Raw genomic sequence first — 22011 nt, forward strand, 5'->3', positions numbered from 1 at the left:
TATTGTTGGTGAATTTTGTAATAATTTTGTGTATCAGTTAATGATTTGTGCTTCTACAAGTACTGTCAAATATTTGTTCTTTTTTCCATGTAGAGATTTTAACTACAATATAACAGCTGGCTTATGAAATAAACTATAAAATGCTGTCTCTTCAAACACTAATAACATTACATGTTTAGAGACAGGGGCTAAACTCATAAATACCATCATATGTATGTTATTTCTATGCTTTACCTGCTTTGCCGGGTTTCCCTTGATGATACCAGTTCTGTCTATGATGGTGTATTCATGGTCTGGGTTCAACTAGAAAAAAGTGACAACTCAGCGTTCAGAACAATCACTCCTCACATCAGCTTTATTTACAGAGATAAACTTCTTAATGAGTTACTGACTGTTAACAGAGTTTGATTTCTGTTTTTGGTCTTTTATAAAAGACAAAATCTTATAGAATCTTCCAGAGTTTCTCTCCATATTAAACATGAACTCACTGTTAATTCTGTACTTCCTGGATTTTGGTTCATGGCCCTTTTTCTCTCTACAAGGAAAGAAATGAGAAATAAAGTCAAAAAAATTTATTCTGATCACATCACTCGCTTTTTTGTTTTTAGTCTGCATTCTCAAATGGACCGTGACCATGTTTTGTGTTTTAATGTTACTGTATAACCTGTGTGTCTGAATGCTGCTGTCTGTGTCTCTGTCCAGCCGGCTTTGGAAAAGGATAAAAGCATGAAGTTGTAGCTGCTGCTTACAGGAGTGCAGAGGGACATGCATCACTGCTCAGACAGTCAGGTCACTTATGCACCGTCTGCATCAGCAGATACTCACTGTGTTTGTCACACACTTTACATGTGATGATGATGATGATCAACAGCAGCACCAATAAGCCCAGTCCTACATACAGAAACAAGCTGGACCAAAGAGGTGAATGAGACGGTGGATTTGAACAGTAAAGTCTTACATGCTTTATAGCAACATACTACAGCCACATCTGTACTGTTACACAAGCTGCATGTGAAGAACACACCGGCGTGTAGACCAGCCACTGCCAAAGGGGGGGGGGGGGGGGGGGCAGAGAAAGCCTCAAACTGCTAAAAGCTGCGAAACAAAACATCAAAGACGCACCACGCAGAGAGCTGCTCCCGACCTCACCCCCCCCCCCCTTTTTTTTATATTATCGCAATATAAAAACAGCTAGAGAATTTTAACTGTCAGTTTTTACTATGGTTATTAAGCATGTTATATTGTTTTGTAAAATTCGTCCATCTATCAGCCCAATCGTCCATCCATCTATCCAGAGTGCGAATTACTCCTCCATAATTGGGGGGTACTGCCTTCATAACACTTCTATGACTATTATGGTGCGCTACTGCGTGAATACGAATAGTCGCCACCAGGATCAATGTTAAGAGTGCAAGATGCGCTAGGGGTGTTTACTAACATGTATGCAACACATACATGTTATGGTCTGGACATGTGACAAAATGAGAATCAATACAGAAAATCTCATTATCCTTATCCCTATCCAAAAGAATTTGGTTTTGATAACTCCCAGGAATTATCCTAGAAGAAGTATATTAGTAAAAGTAATAAGTCTATACATTTACAAACAGCCTGGTCTGGTCCAGCAGCCTGGTGTTATTCCTGCCCTCTCAGTCCCCCAGCTTCAACAGTCTTCAGAAATAAATATTTGCCTATTAGGCTAATATCTGTCTTGATGATACAGTAAATCTTAAAGTACAGCCTAATTTGTAACTCAGCTCTTCGTCCTGCACACTGTCCTGATCCTACCATCTTCCTGCTGCCTGCACACTGTTCTCATCCTGCCATCTCCCTGCTGCCTGCACACTGTCCTCATCCTGCCATCTCCCTGCACACTGTCCTCATCCTGCCATCTCCCTGCTGCCTGCACACTGTCCTGCACACTGTCCTCATCCTGCCATCTCCCTGCTGCCTGCACACTGTCCTCATCCTGCCATCTCCCTGCTGCCTGCACACTGTCCTGCACACTGTCCTCATCCTGCCATCTCCCTGCTGCCTGCACACTGTCCTGCACACTGTCCTCATCCTGCCATCTCCCTGCTGCCTGCACACTGTCCTCATCCTGCCATCTCCCTGCTGCCTGCACACTGTCCTCATCCTGCCATCTCCCTGCTGCCTGCACACTGTCCTCATCCTGCCATCTCCCTGCTGCCTGCACACTGTCCTCATCCTGCCATCTCCCTGCTGCCTGCACACTGTCCTCATCCTGCCATCTCCCTGCTGCCTGCACACTGTCCTCATCCTGCCATCTCCCCGCTGCCTGCACACTGTCCTCATCCTGCCATCTCCCCGCTGCCTGCACACTGTCCTCATCCTGCCATCTCCCTGCTGCCTGCTCACTGTCCTCATCCTGCCATCTCCCTGCTGCCTGCACACTGTCCTCATCCTGCCATCTCCCTGCTGCCTGCACACTGTCCTCATCCTGCCATCTCCCTGCTGCCTGCACACTGTCCTCATCCTGCCATCTCCCTGCTGCCTGCACACTGTCCTCATCCTGCCATCTCCCTGCTGCCTGCTCACTGTCCTCATCCTGCCATCTCCCTGCACACTGTCCTCATCCTGCCATCTTCCTGCTGCCTGCACACTGTCCTGCACACTGTCCTCATCCTGCCATCTCCCTGCTGCCTGCACACTGTCCTCATCCTGCCATCTCCCTGCTGCCTGCACACTGTCCTCATCCTGCCATCTCCCTGCTGCCTGCACACTGTCCTCATCCTGCCATCTCCCCGCTGCCTGCACACTGTCCTCATCCTGCCATCTCCCTGCTGCCTGCACACTGTCCTCATCCTGCCATCTCCCTGCTGCCTGCACACTGTCCTCATCCTGCCATCTCCCTGCTGCCTGCACACTGTCCTCATCCTGCCATCTCCCTGCTGCCTGCACACTGTCCTGATCCTGCCATCTCCCTGCTGCCTGCACACTGTCCTCATCCTGCCATCTCCCTGCTGCCTGCACACTGTCCTCATCCTGCCATCTCCCTGCTGCCTGCTCACTGTCCTCATCCTGCCATCTCCCTGCTGCCTGCACACTGTCCTCATCCTGCCATCTCCCTGCTGCCTGCACACTGTCCTCATCCTGCCATCTCCCTGCTGCCTGCTCACTGTCCTGCACACTGTCCTCATCCTGCCATCTCCCTGCTGCCTGCACACTGTCCTCATCCTGCCATCTCCCTGCTGCCTGCACACTGTCCTCATCCTGCCATCTCCCTGCTGCCTGCACACTGTCCTCATCCTGCCATCTCCCTGCTGCCTGCTCACTGTCCTGCACACTGTCCTCATCCTGCCATCTCCCTGCTGCCTGCACACTGTCCTGCACACTGTCCTCATCCTGCCATCTCCCTGCTGCCTGCACACTGTCCTCATCCTGCCATCTCCCTGCTGCCTGCTCACTGTCCTGCACACTGTCCTCATCCTGCCATCTCCCTGCTGCCTGCACACTGTCCTGCACACTGTCCTCATCCTGCCATCTCCCTGCTGCCTGCACACTGTCCTCATCCTGCCATCTCCCTGCTGCCTGCACACTGTCCTCATCCTGCCATCTTCCTGCTGCCTGCACACTGTCCTCATCCTGCCATCTCCCTGCTGCCTGCACACTGTCCTCATCCTGCCATCTTCCTGCTGCCTGCACACTGTCCTCATCCTGCCATCTCCCTGCTGCCTGCACACTGTCCTCATCCTGCCATCTCCCTGCTGCCTGCACACTGTCCTCATCCTGCCATCTCCCTGCTGCCTGCTCACTGTCCTGCACACTGTCCTCATCCTGCCATCTCCCTGCTGCCTGCACACTGTCCTCATCCTGCCATCTCCCTGCTGCCTGCACACTGTCCTCATCCTGCCATCTCCCTGCTGCCTGCTCACTGTCCTCATCCTGCCATCTCCCTGCTGCCTGCACACTGTCCTCATCCTGCCATCTCCCTGCTGCCTGCTCACTGTCCTGCACACTGTCCTCATCCTGCCATCTCCCTGCTGCCTGCACACTGTCCTGCACACTGTCCTCATCCTGCCATCTCCCTGCTGCCTGCACACTGTCCTCATCCTGCCATCTCCCTGCTGCCTGCTCACTGTCCTCATCCTGCCATCTCCCTGCTGCCTGCACACTGTCCTCATCCTGCCATCTCCCTGCTGCCTGCACACTGTCCTGCACACTGTCCTCATCCTGCCATCTCCCTGCACACTGTCCTCATCCTGCCATCTCCCTGCTGCCTGCACACTGTCCTGCACACTGTCCTCATCCTGCCATCTCCCTGCTGCCTGCACACTGTCCTGCACACTGTCCTCATCCTGCCATCTCCCTGCACACTGTCCTCATCCGGCCATCTCCCTGCTGCCTGCACACTGTCCTCATCCTGCCATCTCCCTGCTGCCTGCACACTGTCCTGCACACTGTCCTCATCCTGCCATCTCCCTGCTGCCTGCACACTGTCCTGCACACTGTCCTCATTCTGCCATCTCCCTGCTGCCTGCACACTGTCCTCATCCTGCCATCTCCCTACTGCCTGCTCACTGTCCTCATCCTGCCATCTCCCTACTGCCTGCTCACTGTCCTCATCCTGCCATCTCCCTGCTGCCTGCACACTGTCCTCATCCTCAGGGTTCCCCCTGGAGTTTGATTTCAATTCTTCACTTTTCTTTGTATTTTTGCTTCTACTAATCAAATTCTTCACTTTTTTTCAGCATCCGTTTTTTTAGTCACTCTATCGCCGCTTCTTAATAAATTAATCATTAAACTCACGACCGTTCAGTGCGAGGTGCACCGTTATCAGCACCTTTTGCAGCCTTAGAGAACCCGAATGCTAAAAGTCCAGGCTGTTTCGACATGATTCACTCATCTGACAGGTGCTAGCTTGGCGGGGAAATACTAAAAAAGTACATCCGGGTACAAAGCATGGGGAATCCCTTCTTCCATATTTGGAACAAGCCACACTGTGATTGGTCAACTAACGGCATGGGCGAGTCACGAGTCTACTTGATAAGGTTGGGAGAATCGTGAATACTGTGTAAAAATTTGCGTGCTGAAAACATGATGTATAGTACGCATTTCGGAAATAATGTTCTAATTACTATATATATAAGGTAAGCTAATACTTTCCCGGTGTTTCATAGTACCTTTGAGAGGGACATTCTAAAACGCTTAATGTGAAAACGCTTAATGTGGTTTAATGTACCAAAATAGCGACCAATAATCACCAAATTTCGCACACACACATCTGGTCATAATTACTTTCACCTGACAAAAAATCAAAACCGAAATACAAGGAATATGGACTTTATTTTACGTTAAGCGTTTTCCCCTCCATTGACGCCCATTATAAGGAAAAGGCTATGCGTAATCTACTGTATTACCTGATTCAGTATTTTCAATAAAATAGCATTATCACCAACAAGCGCTGCTACTACAGCAAATGCGAGGCTTACACTGAAGCGTTACCTTTTGTTTCTGCTCAGAGACGTGCAGTGTGACTCATTTCCTGGCGCGTACAATTTATATTAGGTCAGCATTCACGGTTCGACTTCTGATATTCAGATCCAGTTCTAGGTCAAACTGGTTTGTTCGACTTTCAAGAAATTCGAGTTCTAGTGAATTCAAGAACCGAGGTACCACTGTATATTTAAGACAGTATCTGGGCTATCAGATGAAGCTTCTAAAAACTCGACAGAACACCAGCCTCAGAAGGACAATGGTAAGTAATTCAACTTATAAAGACGTCAGCTTGCATTCATTAGTAGATGAAAAAAACAAATAAATGAAGGTTGTAAAATAACACATTTTCAACAGGCTAGACTTCTGCTGGTTACTTACATTTACCAAGGCAAGACAAAACAGTACCATGACAGACGAACACAATGAGAATGAATGAGGCAACCGACTGGTTGCTTCTAGCACCGAGGTGGTTAAAATGGTACGGTCCACATTAGGGGTGTCTGAAATCTTTTAACATAAATTTTTCCTACAACGTGAGGTTATCTTTTTTTTTTTTTACAACAAAAGAAACATGTTAAGACCCCCCCCAACTGCAATTTTTGTCTCTTTGGGGGGGTCTGGGTCTTGATCGGGGGGGTACAGTGCCCCCCAATACCCACCATAATTCGAACCATGCATCTATCCATCCATCCATTTTCACCCTGGGTGTGATGCCATCACAGGGAAATTATAGATAAGGAAAATAATAAAAAACAGTGGGCCTCATTCACCAACCGTTCTTACGAACAAATTTGTTCTTAAACCCCAAGTACGCACTCTTTTACCAGGGTTTCTGCAGGTTTTCTAAGAGTAAATTTAAGACTTTTTTAAGACCTTTTTAAGACCAAATAAAGAAAATTTAAGGAAAAAAAAAATATCGTAGGGAAATTCATACGAATATATTATAATCATAAGAATTATATTATATTATAATCATAAGAATCATAAGAATATACGTATTCTTCGGCCTTCCAATCGCACTACATGTCTAAATAGCGCGCTTTATAAGAAAGGGTTCATCTGCGCATGCTTGTCAAGTTCTTCTTCGGGTTACTGACAGATGAAGCAGCACATAACGCCATCTACCGTTCAATGAATATTGAGCGATCCAAGCCATGTAGCACAGAAATTACGCTTTCGCTTCTCTTTAAAATCAAAACACATGAGGAAACAATCCCTCACAAAAATTTATGCCATGATCATATGAATTTAAGACTTGCTGGTCTGATTTAAGACCTTTTCAAGGCCTTAATTCACGGAAAAGTGATTTAAGACTTTTTAAGACTTTTTTAAGACCCGCGGAAACCCTGTTTACGAAGATTCTGATATTCACCAATGTTTTCTTAGCCGAATTTGTTCTTAGCCAAGAACAGAATCTACACGCACTCAAGACCATTCGTACGCACATCTGAGTAAGGATAGTTTATTCAAAATAATCGGTTATAGCAGTTTTGTTCATTCTACAGTTGATAAAATGATAGTATTTGAATTTATAAAAGTAAAATATAAAAAATAATTTAAAGTGTAAATTTATTTTCATGGTAGTAATGTCAATCATGCGGATTATAAATAGGTCTGTTTCTGCGCGTTGGCCTTGCTATCAAAATGACATTTCCGTTACTTCTTGACAGTCGTGCTCTGAGAAGGGGACGCATGTTTGAAGATCATTTAGATTTATTTGGCACACAGCGTTCACAGAGAAGGTGATATCTCTCCATGGATCAACTTTCTTGGGGGCTTTATATCCACTGATTACGCTACTAAATAACATGTGTCTATTTGCATTTACCTCCTCTACAGTACAATCCAGTTATAACGGACTTCAAGGGACCTGGCAAAACTGTCCATTATATCCAGAGTTGCCCAGAACACAACTACAGGACACCATTTACTCATGCCACACCCCAGCAGACACACTTGTGGTATAAATTATTATATTGTACATGTATAGTACTCCAACTTTACCTGAGCAGATGCGGGACTGTTAATAATCCCGACTACGTATCTGCGCTGGATATCACCGGCACCGCAGTCTTGTCGGCGGAGCTGCAAGTCCGTTATAGCCGAACAAAACTACAGCTAAAAGCGGCCCTGGGGACCAAATTAGTTATCCGTTATAAGCGAAATTCCGTTAAATGCGACTCCGCTATATCCTATACTTTTTCTGCATGTTCTTAAAGTTAAAGGCGCACGGCCCGGACCAGCGGACCTCGTCCGTTATAGATGGTATTCCGTTATAAGCGAATCCACTATAACGGGATTTTACTGTATTAATACTTCTACTTCAGCATTTCTTAAGTTTTTTTTTCTTTTAGTCCCAAGCGGCTCACAGCCTGCGCGTGTCTTCGCCATTCCTTGCACACGGCCCTACAGTCTCATGCCCTTTTATGGGAAATTGCAGGGTATTTCCCTATGCCAGGGGTATTCAAGTAAAATTTAAAAAGGTCCAGTTAGAGAAAATTTCTTGAAGCAAAGGTCCAGAAGATCATAATGTCTAAATATTTAGTGTGATATATAATTAAGTAGCCTATTAGTTGTATCAAAATTGCATATAGTCAATACCTAACTGTCAAATCAAATTAATTCAGTACAATTCAAAAACTTTATGACAATATTTATTGTCACGTGACAACTGACGAATTGAACTTATATGTATGACTGCCGATATGTATAATGTTCTCTCATTTACTAAATAAAAGTAGGGCTGCATTTCAAAATAAGAGAAAATAAATAAAATGTGAAAATTATGCATGTTTAAATAAGGTGCTTAACTTCAGAAAAATATAATAAAGGGAGGAAAGCTTGAATTTCCCCCTTTTCTCATATTTGTCGGAGTAACAACGCAAACGGAATGACAAGCTGTTTCAGGGAACAACAGTGCATTTTACTTTTCATTTCAAATAAAACGCTGGGTTGCCAACTTCGGCCAGCTGGCTGGAGTTAAAATTTCAATTCGAGATGTCTGCACAAATATGTAACAGTTCTTACCTTGTAAATAGTCTGCTTTTGTATTGAACCGTGTAAATACACTTTTAACGTAGCTAATTTTAGGTTTATAATAGAATAATATAGATTTGCTGTAAGATTTCCTGCATGAGTGTCATGCCAGATGCTTGAGACTTGGCAACCCTGAAAACGTACATTTTTTATTTCACCCGAGTTGATTTATATAACAAATAACATTACTTCTTTAAACGGCTGTTAAAAATTGGAAACTTCAACAAACATGAAATCACCAATAAACTATGTCTATTTATCTAACATGTTATATAATACATACTGTAGTGTTTGAAAAGTGTAGCTGTAGGATTTCAGGACAGAGCAGCCACTCCGTCCGGAATATTACGGCATTTTGTTTGCGAGTGTTCGCTTTTCTGCTGTTAACACTAATGGCACATTAGCGCAAACAAAGGGCTGCATACGCCGAACTACGTCTTGCTTGGCGGTCAAAGGCATTTGACGTTCATTGGTGAGGGAAACGGCAGTTATAGTGCTAAACCACTACCGAAAAGACTACTAAAGCTGTGCCGGTTAAAATAGAAGCGCCCCATCCGGTTTTAAATCACAACTTTCTGTTTTGGCTATCTGTTCGGGTCCGTATGGGACTGCTTCTGGGTCCGGAACTGGACCACGGTCCGCCTGTTAGTGACCTCTGCCCTATGCTAATTAGGACAAACTGGCACGCGCTTTCAGTTACGAAGGCATGAGATTCACCATTCTTAAGAACAAAGGTGTGAACAATTCTGCTACTTAAGAATACGTCATGAATCCAACGTAGGTTGTTCTCAACAAATTTCGCAGGAACAAATTTAAGAGAATTCTTAAGAAAATATTGGTGAATGAGGCCCAATGTTCCCAAAAAATAACAGAAGTTTCCCATCACTGTGTGATCAGATAGACGCTCATAGCTGGACACCACACAGCTGTAAGTGCTGCTGAATGCTTACCTCTGTTTTTCAATAATCCATCCTTCTTCATCATGTGCCAAAAATGGACAGCAGTGGAAACAAGAGAAAGGACTGTTACATAAAAAATAAACAACCCTGTTCACAGGGTGCCACTAGAGATAGTGGACAGGTGAGATAAATGATGTTATTAATATATCACAGTGTATTAATGGTAGAACTGGATCATTTATTACAGAGTGCAACTGTAACACTGGCCTTTGCTGCAGTTAGAAACTACCTGCAGACAATCACCCAGCCTGTACACCTTTAGTAGCAATTAATCCCTACAAATGTCTGAAAAAAGGAAAAGAAAAAAAAACAACAGTTTGTAACACACAGAGCAGACGCTCATGTATTTGATAAAGAGCAGAACCTGTATCTAATGAGGTCATCAGGCTGTATTATGGGATGTCTCCCTCAGAGGTAATGCTGTTATGCAAGTTGATCTTCCTGTACATTTATCCAGACACTTGAAATTATAGCCATCCAACATCAGTAACTGACAGTAAATTAAGTTTTAAAATATTGAGATTGAAAATATTTTCTTCTGTGTTTGTGTTAATGTCCTTCCTTTCTGACTGAATGACGTGTTACATACTGTGCATCTCATTGGCTACAGTCTGCAGTACAGATATCTTACCCTCAGTGACTGACAAGGAAACCCGTGTTCCCACAGCTGAACCTCTGCTGATCTCCACACTACACCAGTAGTCATCAGAGTCCACAGTTTTCAGATTGTTCATGGTCACAGTGAAGACTTGCTGGTCAGGATCATCTCTGATTGACACTTCACCATTTATCTTTGGGCGATTAGTGCGTACTATAGGAGTACATGAACTCCAGTCACTCCCTTTGCACCAGTATTTCACCTGCTGTTGATATATGTTGTGATAGGAACATGGGATGGTGACAGATCCTCCGCTCTCTACAGTCACTGTGCTCAGTGTGGACACACCTGCAGGGAAAGTATGAAAATTACCAAGCTGATTAACTCTCACTCCCTCTTACACCATTTAAACACATATTAAAACAGAGTCACAGTACTTCACTATGTAGTAGGGGTGTAAGGATATACTCAGCCCACGAGACGAAATGAGACACAATTTTGGATTCACGAGAATGAGACAAGACGATATTTTAACAATATTTTAAGGAAAACTTCAAACAGTAAATATATTACTTAAATAATAACCATCATCATATGCACACTGTAAAAAAAAATCCATCAAAAAACAAAAAATGTACTGGCAGAAAATTACTACCACATTTAACAGTTAACGTTCCTGCTAAATTATGTTGCAATTAATTCCACTTGAAAAGTTACAACTTAAGCGAGTCAGTTTAAGTGTGTGGCTCAGTAGCCTAAGTATTTGGTCTTGTAATCCATAGATTGCTGGTTCAAATCTAGCCACAGCTGGGTAACGGCATGTTTATGGGCCCTTGAGCCATGAAAAATAATGAACAACACCATTTATTAAACAAACAATTCTGCATTGGCAGAATAAAAAATTAAAAATGAAAATAAACTATTAGTTAAGAAATATTCCTTGGAACAACAAACTGTGGAAAACTGAATTTACAGTATTTTTCTTAAGACTTGAAGGAAGAGTCCGTTAACTTAACGGAAAATGTGCTGGTAATTTTCTGCCAGTACATTTTCTGTTTTTTGATGGATTTTTTTTTACAGTGCAGTAAATAACCGAACAAATATCTAGCACCATAAAATATCTCACCACAAACTCAAATGACAGGCTTCTCTCCTAAAGATCCAAAAGATTTAAAAGTGTCTGGGGTATTTACTATGGTAATTTCATCAGACGCTGACATGCTTACAGCAGCTGACTTGCAGCACCTTCGCAAGACCGCTTTTCACTTTGACAAGAAATCTTGTGATGTTGTAATATCGCGAGATCTTGTGACACGAGACTTGTGATTACAGGGACATGGCTTAGCCCACTTAGCCACACACTTATTACTTTTACTAGTATACTTCTTCTAGGATAATTCCTGGGAGTTATCAAAACCAAATTCTTTTGGATAGGGATAAGGATAATGAGATCTTCTGTATTGATTCTCATTTTGTCGCATGTCCAGACCATGACCGTGTGTTGCATACATGTTACTAAACACCCCTAGCGCATCTTGCACTCTTAACATTGATCCTGGTGGCGACAACTCATATTGACATGGTATCGGACCATAATAGTCATAGAAGTGTTATGAAGGCAGTACCCCCCAATTAAGGAGGAGTAATTAGCACTCTGCCCCCCCCCCCCCACCCCCATCTTGGGGTACCAGTGATTGAGCCACACCACCAGCCGGACCTGTATGAGGGAGGGTTCCAGGGGCCATTTCCCATTGTACTGGGGCAGCTATAGGGGGGCCTTCACCGCGGTCGGCCGTGTCCCCATGTCATGCCGCTCCCTGCTGAGCTCTGTCACCTTTATCCTCAGGTCTGACACCAGTGTGGTGCAGGTACTAAAACTAAACTAAAATTTGGTCCCACCTAAATATTAATGAAGTTTTAAAATATTGAAAAATAATATTTTCCAAAATAGTTTCTCTTATGTTTGGTTAAATGTCCTTCCTTTCTACCTGAATGACGTGTTACATACTGTGCATCTCATTGGCTACAGTCTGCAGTACAGACGTCTTACCCTCAGTGACTGACAGTGAAACTTTTTCTCCAACATCTGAACCTCCACTGATATCCACACAACACCAGTAGGTATCAGAGACCCCGGTTTGCAAGTTGTTCATAGTCACAGTGAAGACTCGCTGGTTAGGATCATCTCTGATTGACACTTCATCCTTCGTCTGTGGAAAGTCAGTGCGTACTATGGGAGTACATGAACTCCAGCCACGCCCTCTGCACCAGTATTTCACATGAGATTCATATCTGCCTTCATAGAAACATGGGATGGTGACAGATCCTCCTCTCAGTACAGTCACCGATCTCATTGAGGACACACTGTCAGCACCTGTGGGGAAAACAACCAACTGAATTCACATTTTTAGCATCACAGTATCTCTGGTTAATATTATATATTATCAGTTTGTGTAACACTTGTACCAGGAGTCATGGCACAGAGAGATGGGTTTAAGAGGACAGTGAGGAGGTAAAACAGCAAGACTGTCATTTTGCCATAAGAACAAGGGAAAGACACAGGAAAACAAAGCAGGTGTGTTCTAGGGGAGGGATTCTCAACCTTATTTGCACTGCGACCCAATTTTTATCCATGCCAACTTGTGACCCTATATCAAGTATAGGTTTAAATTAACGCTATGATCAAGCATGCAGTGCACTCTGCAATTAACCCCAATAAATGCCTATTCACAAATCTTATTGTATGTGCCAGTGAATTTTAAATTAAGCATCTGTGTTTTAGCCTCTTGGATTGGTTGAGTGTTCTCTAGTTTTTGCAGACTAAAAACCTTTTTATATAGGTTAATTCTAGGATTGGGGCTGGGAAATCTGATTGTGGATCAGCACAGGAACTTGCTGGTTTTAAAATGCTTACATTTCCAAATCACGACCCATTCAGAACTTGCCGTGACCCAAATTTGGGTCACAACCCATGGGTTAAGAATTGCTGCTCTAGGGGAGGGTCATTCAGATATCATTCCCATTACAGGCACATAGCCAGGATTCACATCATTTACTGACCAAGGATGGGGGCGGTCTGGATTGGATTGTGTTTTAGTCCACAGTTTGCCACTGAAATATATTCTAGTTCAGTCATTCATCTGCCACACATTCCAGTACAGGATCAGTACAGTACAAGGAGCAGGGAACTGATCTGAGGCAGCACAGGGCACAAGGCAGGGGAACAACCAGGACAGGATGCCAGTCTGTCACAGGGCAAACACTCACACACAGTCACTATGGGCACTTTTAGAGGCACCAATTCACATGAATCACGAGTCTTCGGACTGTGGGATGAAACCAGAGAACTCAGTGGAAATAAATATAGATACAGGAAGAACATGCAAACTGCCTACAGAGAACTGGGCTTGATATGGAAACCACAAGCCTGGAGGTGTGAGGCCCCCACGCTGCCCCCAGTCTCTACCAGCTAGAGGGTAACTAGCTCTCCAAACCTGCTGCAGAATGAAAGACAACCAGGTGGAATTTCAATCCCTGAAGGCCAATCCATACTTCAGTTTTCTGTTTGCGCTTTCAGTAACACAGAGGTGACATAAATTTTGTTATCAAGAGTTTATGCCAGATGGCTGTGGATGATGTACGTGTGGCATCATTTTCATTTTCTATCTATCTTTCTAAGATAATTTATACTATCCTGACAGTACAAAAGCAACAAAACTCTGCCCAAGCTTTAACTAACAACTTTAAAACTGGTGGTAATACAGCACCCTCCACAATTATTGGCACCCCTTGTAAAGATTTGTAAAAAACGTTAGAAAAAAAAACACCTTTTGGTGAAGCAGCTTCATGTCACACTGAAAATATGAGAAAAATCCAACCTTTCATTAACATAAATTTATTACAAGGAAAAAAAATCCTTCATCAAGAAATAATTATCTTTAACAAAAACACATGTGCCACAATTATTGGCACCCCTGGAAATTATAGTGAACACAATGTAACTGAAGCATGTTTCCCCTGTAAATTGTACATCTTTGAGTTGAGTGTAGTGAATAGGATCCTTCAAGCTGTAATCCATGACTCCCTGGTTAACAGGGATACGAATATGAGGTGACACAGAGCCCAAATTCCCTTAGTCGTCGATCAACATAGGAAAGATAAGAGAACATACAAACCAAATGAGGGAGAAGTGTGTTGACCTTCATAAGTCAGGGAATGGATATTAAAAAAATAGCTACTCGCCTTAAAATGCCCATTTCTACTCTTAGGGCAATAATTAAAAAGTGGACAACAACTGGAACTCTTACAAACCTGCCTGGAAGAGGACCCAAGTTTATTTTTCCCCCACATACAGTGAGGAAGATTGTAAGAGAGGCAAAAAAATCCCCAAGGATGACTGTTGGTGAATTACAAGACCAAGGGGTTACCACGTCTCTGAAAAAACTATCAGATTATTTGGAAGGTATGCCAGAAAAAGCTTTTTTTTTGTCAGTTAACCAGAAACGGAACTGCTTGGAGTTTGCGAAACGCTACTACAACTTTGACTGGAACCAAATTCAATGGTCTGATGAAAGAAAAATTGAGCTTTTTGGCAATAAACTTAAGGTGGGTTTGGTGTAAAAATAAGGATGGCTATAATGAAATGAACCTTATCCCAAATGTAAAATATGGTGGAGGTTCTATGATGCTGTGGGGCTATTTTCCTCTAAAGGCCCTGGAAACCTCGTTAGGGTACATGGCACTATGGACTCCATGAAATACCAGGACATTTTAAATGTAAATTTGGCTGCCTCTGCCAGGAAACAAAAACAGGTCCATCATTGGATCTTCCAGCAGGACAGTGATCCTTAGCACATGTCCAAATTAAAATAGAAATGGTTAGCTGACTGCAGGATCAAGCTTCTGCCATGGTCATCTCAGTCCCCTGACCTGAACCCCATTGAAAACCTGTGGCTGAGCTGAAGAGGAGAGTGCAGAAGAGAGGGCCGAGGACCCTGGGTGATCTGGAGAGATTCTGTAAAGAGGAATGGACTCAGATGCCCTGCTCTGTATTCTCCAACCTTATAAAATGTTACAGGAGACTCAGTGCTGTTATACTGGCAAAGGGAGCTTGTACAAAGTATTAAAAGCAGGGGTGCCAATAATCATGGTACATGTGTTTTTGTTGGAAATAATTACTTCTTGATGAGGGATTTGTTTTCCTTTAAATAAATTTATTTTATGGAAAGGTTGGATTTTTCTCCTTTTTTCAGTGTGATATGAAACTACTTCACCAAAAGGTGAATTTTTATTAACCCTTTTTACAAATCTTTAGAAGGGATGCCAGTAATTCTGAAGGTTGCTGTAAGTGTACCAATTTCACTACACTGCTTGTATTTCTGTTATTTGCGATACATCTGCGCTCTGCTGGTCTGATGAAATATTGCTGCTATATGCATGCATTGACCACCACCATCTGCATCCACCGACAATTGCAGTATGAACACAAGCTGTCACGTACATGACCATCCAAAGCCTGAAAGCGCATGCAAAAAAGTGAAGTATGAAATAACTCTGAGGCAGACCTGCAATATTACACTGAATATTTAGATATTAAATCTATATCAATAATCTGATCCATGGTATATTGATTATTTCTAAAATATTAACATAGCAATTACAAATGTTTTGATATAAACACCCGTAAGAATCCAAAACGTATTCACAATTTCAGAGACAATGTTAGGCAAAGCAGCTGAATCTTTTCACAATTGACATTTTGCGATTTCTTCTGATCAGGTCTCCATCCTGATCTCCAAACTGTACCTGACAGTGTGTGGAGGAGCAGGAGAGAGATCTCTACTCAGTTCCACTGTAATGAGTGACACTCACCTGTGAGCCCAGCAATGAGAAGAAACAGGAGCATCAGAGGATCCATACGTGTGTGTGTCACTGAGCCCAGATCTGTGGAGAGTGACACTCACTGCCTCATCCTCTGTACCTTCACTGTCTCTGTCGTTTCTATTCTCACACACAGCAAGCAGAGTGAAGGGGGAGTGGACACTTTAAACAGGAAGTGACAAAACTACAAGGCTGAATGTTTAGCACTTCAGAAAGTCAGACCATTATTATGAGTCTATAGAGAATAGTGCTAATACAGGGGTAAACCTTCAACAGCACATCAGTCTACTCCAGGGCACTGAAACCTGGAGAAATGCCATGTGATCAGAGGAAGCCTGCAAACTGCACACAGACACAGTCATGGTCACATTCAAAGCCAACACTCTGGAGTGCTGAGGGGGCAGGTGTATCAGTCAGATATCTAATAATAGATTGCCTGCATTTCTGTGTTATAAATGGGGCTCACCGGTATTTTCTTCAGCTTCACAATAAAACTTAAATGAAGAACTGAAAGGGAGAGACGCTGTAGAAAACTTTAAGGCTATAAGCTTTAAAGTGAGAAAGTTTGTTTGTGTACTGATGCGTTTCTGGGTACATGCAAGTGAAGCAAATATGTCAGAATTATTTCTGAACTTGTTTTTCTCTCACACATGAGCATAAAGCACCTAAATCATTATCATGATGCAGAAAATATTCTCAGACAGGCACTTATTCTGAAAAGCAGAAATGTCGTCATACAGGATGTGAGGGTGAGACTCTGCAGAAACACTGTGTGCTGCATACAGAGGGTCTGACCTCACGACTTTGGTTCAGCCTTTATTATGTGTTATACAGTTTTCTATAGTGCCAATGTAGTAGGTCATTTTAATCTCTGAGGATCAGCAGGAAAGAAGAGGCCTATTAGGAAGGTGTCTCTGTAAGACAGGGGTGGGGGCCGTCCCAGCAAGGGCCAAAGTCAGGTGATGAGCACATGGATTCACTTCCCCTCCAGTCTGTGGAGTCCGACACTCACTTCCTGATTCTCCATATCTGTTTCTCTGTCTCTGTCTGGGACCCAGGACTCCTGGAGTCCAATGAAAAACCCACTTTCTCCCCTCTGCTTGGTTTATACAGGTTCTGCTCTCTTCTGTTTGGTTTGCATGGGGTGTCGGCCCCTTCTCACCAACTGACCACAAACTTTATCGTCATGCTGCCTTTGCACAGCCCACCTGACCAACATCATCACTTACAGTAATGGCTGACTGTGGCATGTGTGGTCGGGGCTCTACATCAGCAGAAAACTGTCTGCAAGACAATAAACTTGCCTTGTAAGAGAGATAAAGTCATTCTTACAGTCTTCCTGTATCCTTTGGGAAAGTTCTCCCCTGTTGCATTTCCTCTTACTTTAAAAATGCATACATACATACATACACACACACACAAATCTGAAAACAACTTCTACCAGAATAAGAGAACGAAAAAATACATTGTGAAATTATCAGTAAATAAATAGCTCAACAGAGAGCTATTTCATGGTCTAAAGCTTGTGTTGTCATGAATTCGGGCACGAGGCATCGCGGGCACAGAAGAAGGGTGGACGACCCACTGGCGGCTCCAGAACAAAAAGGGGTTTATTAAAGAAAACGGAAAACACTATAAACACAAAACCAAAAGGACCACGAGGGATCAAAAACTAAAAAAGGGATTAATTAACAAAAACCAGATAGACATCTAACATCAACCATGAAACACAATCCACTATAGCACAGAACAACTAACTAAAGACACAATCATAGACACCAGAACACATTATAGACAATGAACCACTGGGGAACTGAACAGAAGCAGGAACTAAAATACTAAAGGGGTAACGAGACTAACACAGGGCAGGTGACACTAATTAACAAAGACCAGGGAAACAGGGCACAGGTGAAACTAATAACTCAAAGGAACTAAAAACAGGGAAACTAAGAACTAACCAAGGAAACATAATCCAACACTAGGGAATTAAACAGGTAAAGACACAAGCCGGGGCACAAGGAACAAAACCAAAACCAACTACAAAATCAGACACAAGAAACTCAAATGAAACACTAGGGAGCAAAATACAAAAACAGGAGGTGGGATTCAAACATAGGACAGAAGGGTACTCAGGACAACCACATGCTCAACACATTGAGCCACAAGACCAGACAGGAAACAGGGGAGAACAAAGACTAACATGAGAACAGGATGCACAGCAACACCCGCTGGTCAAACGGGGAAGGGACACGGAAGGACCACAGCAGGGGCTGACCCTGACATGTGTATAATGTAATTTTGTCATTCTGTTATTAGTATGTAATTCACTCCTGCCTAGATCCCTGGCACAAAGTTGGAGTGGAATTACTGCAGTAGGTGAACTGTCATATTGCATATACTGCATGAACAACATATAAAAAGTAACTGGTATGGTAATACACGCGATGCGCAAGAAAATCAACATGATATAAACTGCATTACCGCAATCACGAAACCATTTAGAATTCTCATCGAGATACCTTGTTAATTTTAACACTTCATTGTTTCTGGAGGGTTAAGGAGATGTTGAAACATTACGGTTTTACTCGTTAACAATATACACTTTAAACATCAAAGAACAAATATAGTCTAATCTAAAGAACACAAACATATTGAAATCAACATTTACACTATCACTGATGCAAAAACTTCGGCTTCATGAGCGCATACTGTTAGCAGTCCAGCATCAAGTTCACCCCCGTTTTCTCTCTACAACTACTAATGCAGATTAGGGCTGGGGAATTACATGAAGATTCAAGATTCAAGATTCAAGAGGGATTTATTGTCAATACAGCAATATACATGGTATATCGTGCATCGAAATGCCATTTCACCCAGCCATCCCCATGGTGCATAGAATATAAAATATAGAAAAATATAAACAGAGATTACACACTTAAGTACCTTGAGAGCTAAAAAAAATAAAATAAAATTCCTGTACACAAATTAAATACCTATATGTAACCGGGTGCTGTACTAAATAAATTGAAAGAGGGTCTCTGTCCCTTTAATGATGACAGCGCGTGACCATGAACTTGACGTTCCTCTGAGTGCTTTTGCGCCTGAGCAAGGCACGTTTTGAGACTGGTCAGCAAGCGCGGGGAAAATGCCACGGTTTTGTGGAGGCTGCTGAAGTTGTTTTCTGCGGACTCGTACTACATTGGGAGAATCGAGGGATTGTGCTAAATCTCACGCCTTATTGTGTTAACGTGTGCGATCTCACGGGCTGAAGGGTGAGTTTTGCTTCAACGTTGTGGAGGGGGTTTTAAAGTAACTAGTTTTGTTTTATGTAAAAACTAATGTGTTTTATCTGTTTAATCCCCTCTGAAACAGAACCATTACCGTATGTTATTGGTGGTAGTTTTGAAACGATTTTGCTTCTTTTAATTTTGGAATATCGGTTTTCTGGTGTATGCTAGCAGAATAGACGGAGATACAGTATTACGTTTATTTGAAATTTTTGTGAAGGAAATTGACTACCTTTTATATTTTGTATCATTTGTTTTACTTTTCTGTACATATTCCCAGAAATAAAAGAACCCCAGAAATTTTGTGAGCCGGTGTAATTTCCCAGGTCACATATTTTGGTACCAGGAGTGGGGTTTCTGATAGTTTTAGTTTTACCAATAACATACGGTAGTGGTGTTGCGGCGTCCGGAGGGAACGCCGATCTGCAGCGTGTCGCGGACGACGGGCAGCAGGCCAGACGGTGACGGGACAGCCGGCGTTGAGAAGGCCTCCGCGTAGAGGACCTGTGTTCTTCTTGATATCCCCAGAGACTGATTTTCAGCGAAAATATCCTTCGTTTGTATCAGAAAGACTGCGTAATTACGTCAGGGCTATTTGCCTGTATAATTTGTTTTATTGAAAACTGTACAGTACGTATGTCTTGTGATCCAGATGACGAGGGTAACGCGATAGGTGAACTTCAGCAGCAAATAAGTGAGCTGAGTAGGAGACAAAAGGAAGCTATGGCTACTATAGCGGACTTGGGTCAGGGGCGCACTCGGTCATACGTATATGTTCCCCGAGAGCGCCATGTACAACCATTTAGCGGTGACTTAATTAAAGACGGAAGGACTGTAGATGAGTTTGTTGAAGAGGTGCAACGCGTTCTGCGGGCAGGAGATAGAACCACTGACGACCAAGTGGATTTTATTATGTCCTTACTTAGGGGTCCTGCTTTAGAGGAGGTGAGATTGCGACTGGATGGTGAGTCTAGAGAGCCCCGTGAGCTCTTTACCTTTTTGAGGGAAGGGTTTAGAGAGAAACGTAGTGCCTCTCAAATCTTGCATACATTCTACAGTCGTAAACAAGCCGAAGGTGAAGATTTCCGTGATTACTCTCATGCCCTTTCAAAAATATTGAATTCAGTTACAAAATTGTCACCAGAGATAGTCCCTGATGCTAAGCTTGCTCTCCGGGACCAGTTTGTGGAGGGTATTAGAGATGATTCACTTCGTAGGGAGCTGCGAAAGTTTGTGCGTGGAAATCCTCGGTTAACGTTGATGGAAGTGAGAGATGAGGCAATTATGTGGTCATTGGAGGATAGTAAACCAGGAGGTAAATCTGTAAAAGCCCGGACTGTGTTCTCTGAAGTTGTGCAGGATGAAACACAGTGCTCTTCAATTAATGTACAAGGGAAACAGTCTGTTACATTAGAAGACATACTGAAAGTGGTTGCTGAACAGGGCAAGGCAATTGGTGAGCTGACCAATGCAGTTAGAGATCTCACCCTGAAAAAGACTGGTGAAAGGAATGACATGGCTGTAAAGCCAAAATTACAACCTAAATTTACTGAGGATGGGCAGCCTGTATGTTTTAAATGCAATGGAGTAGGACATATTGCCAGAAAGTGTACGAATGGACACAGCAAAATCACCAGTGTTATATCAACTCGCACAGTGTTAAATTCAACACTATTCCAGAGTTTATATAATTCTCACTGGTTTTGAGTTAAATCAACACTTTGCAAAGTGTTAACATTTTAACTACATTGTAGTGTTAAGATATAACACCCAGCAGTGTCAATTTCCACACTGTACAATGTTAACCATTTTCACTGGGAGTGTTATTTTATAACATTTATGGTGTTGTTTAGGAAACTTTTAAGTGTTCTCTTTAACACTGATTACAGTTAACTTTTTCACTATGGGTGTTATAAATAACACTATGGATGTTATGAACTAACATTTTCAAAAATTCATTTTCACACTGGATTGTGTATTATATTTCATTTTTGAGTGTTACTCTAACATTTACAGTTTAACATTTTTTTTTTTTATGACACAGCAGTGCTCTAATCTGGAATGTAGGGTCTTATACTACAACACATTGATCTGTAATTATGACTAATGTGTTATATTGAGTGCATGTTTTAGATCATCCTACCCGATGAAGGAAAGAAACAAAGATATACATCTTGCCATTTTAATATAGGTTATTTTCCAAGCACCATGGAACATTTGTACATTTACAAAGAAAATAATGGCACAATGTACAGTCCATCGCCACCACCATAAGCATTTTGTAGGTCAAAAGGCTTGTATATCTCAATAGAGTCAGGTTTAACAATATTTTTTTCATCAGTTTCAAACACTCTATAAGCATGGTAATGTTCACTGAAGTTTTCAACCACAAGTTTGTTAACTATGAAGAAGGTGACACTATTAACCAAAACTATTGTTTTTATCCGAGAAAATAAAGGCATCTCATGTTTAGACCCACAGCAAATGACCAATCCTGCTCTGTATTCAGTCCCATTAATATTGACCCAATTAGCAGTGAAGGTGTCTTCTGGAACAAAAGATGAACATTGGGTTATCATTGTACTATTTTCTTCATTGTCAACATTAAATAATTTCAAGGGTCCATATTCAACATGGTTTAAAAGACATGTCTCCCACTTGTATGCGATTGACGTTTGGTGTTTTTTGGCAAGTGACACAGTGATGTTCTTAAAGTTTTTAAGGGTGTCTTTAAATACTCTATGTTTAGCCTCACCTCTCATACTCCATACATGTAGTAATGGCCCAATTT

At 42.5% G+C, this 22011-nt stretch overlaps 1 long non-coding RNA gene across 1 annotated transcript; it reads right to left on the reverse strand.

Moving 5' to 3' along the window:
* Positions 1-825: 825 nt before the first annotated feature.
* On the reverse strand, positions 826-9591 carry LOC140588708 (uncharacterized). Its single transcript, XR_011989879.1, has 2 exons — positions 9447-9591; positions 826-908 (listed from the first exon to the last, which is right to left on the reverse strand). It is a non-coding gene; the product is annotated as an uncharacterized lncRNA (long non-coding RNA).
* Positions 9592-22011: the final 12420 nt, after the last annotated feature.

Source organism: Paramormyrops kingsleyae, chromosome 4 (genome assembly GCF_048594095.1).
Source record: "Paramormyrops kingsleyae isolate MSU_618 chromosome 4, PKINGS_0.4, whole genome shotgun sequence".
NCBI lineage: Eukaryota > Metazoa > Chordata > Actinopteri > Osteoglossiformes > Mormyridae > Paramormyrops > Paramormyrops kingsleyae.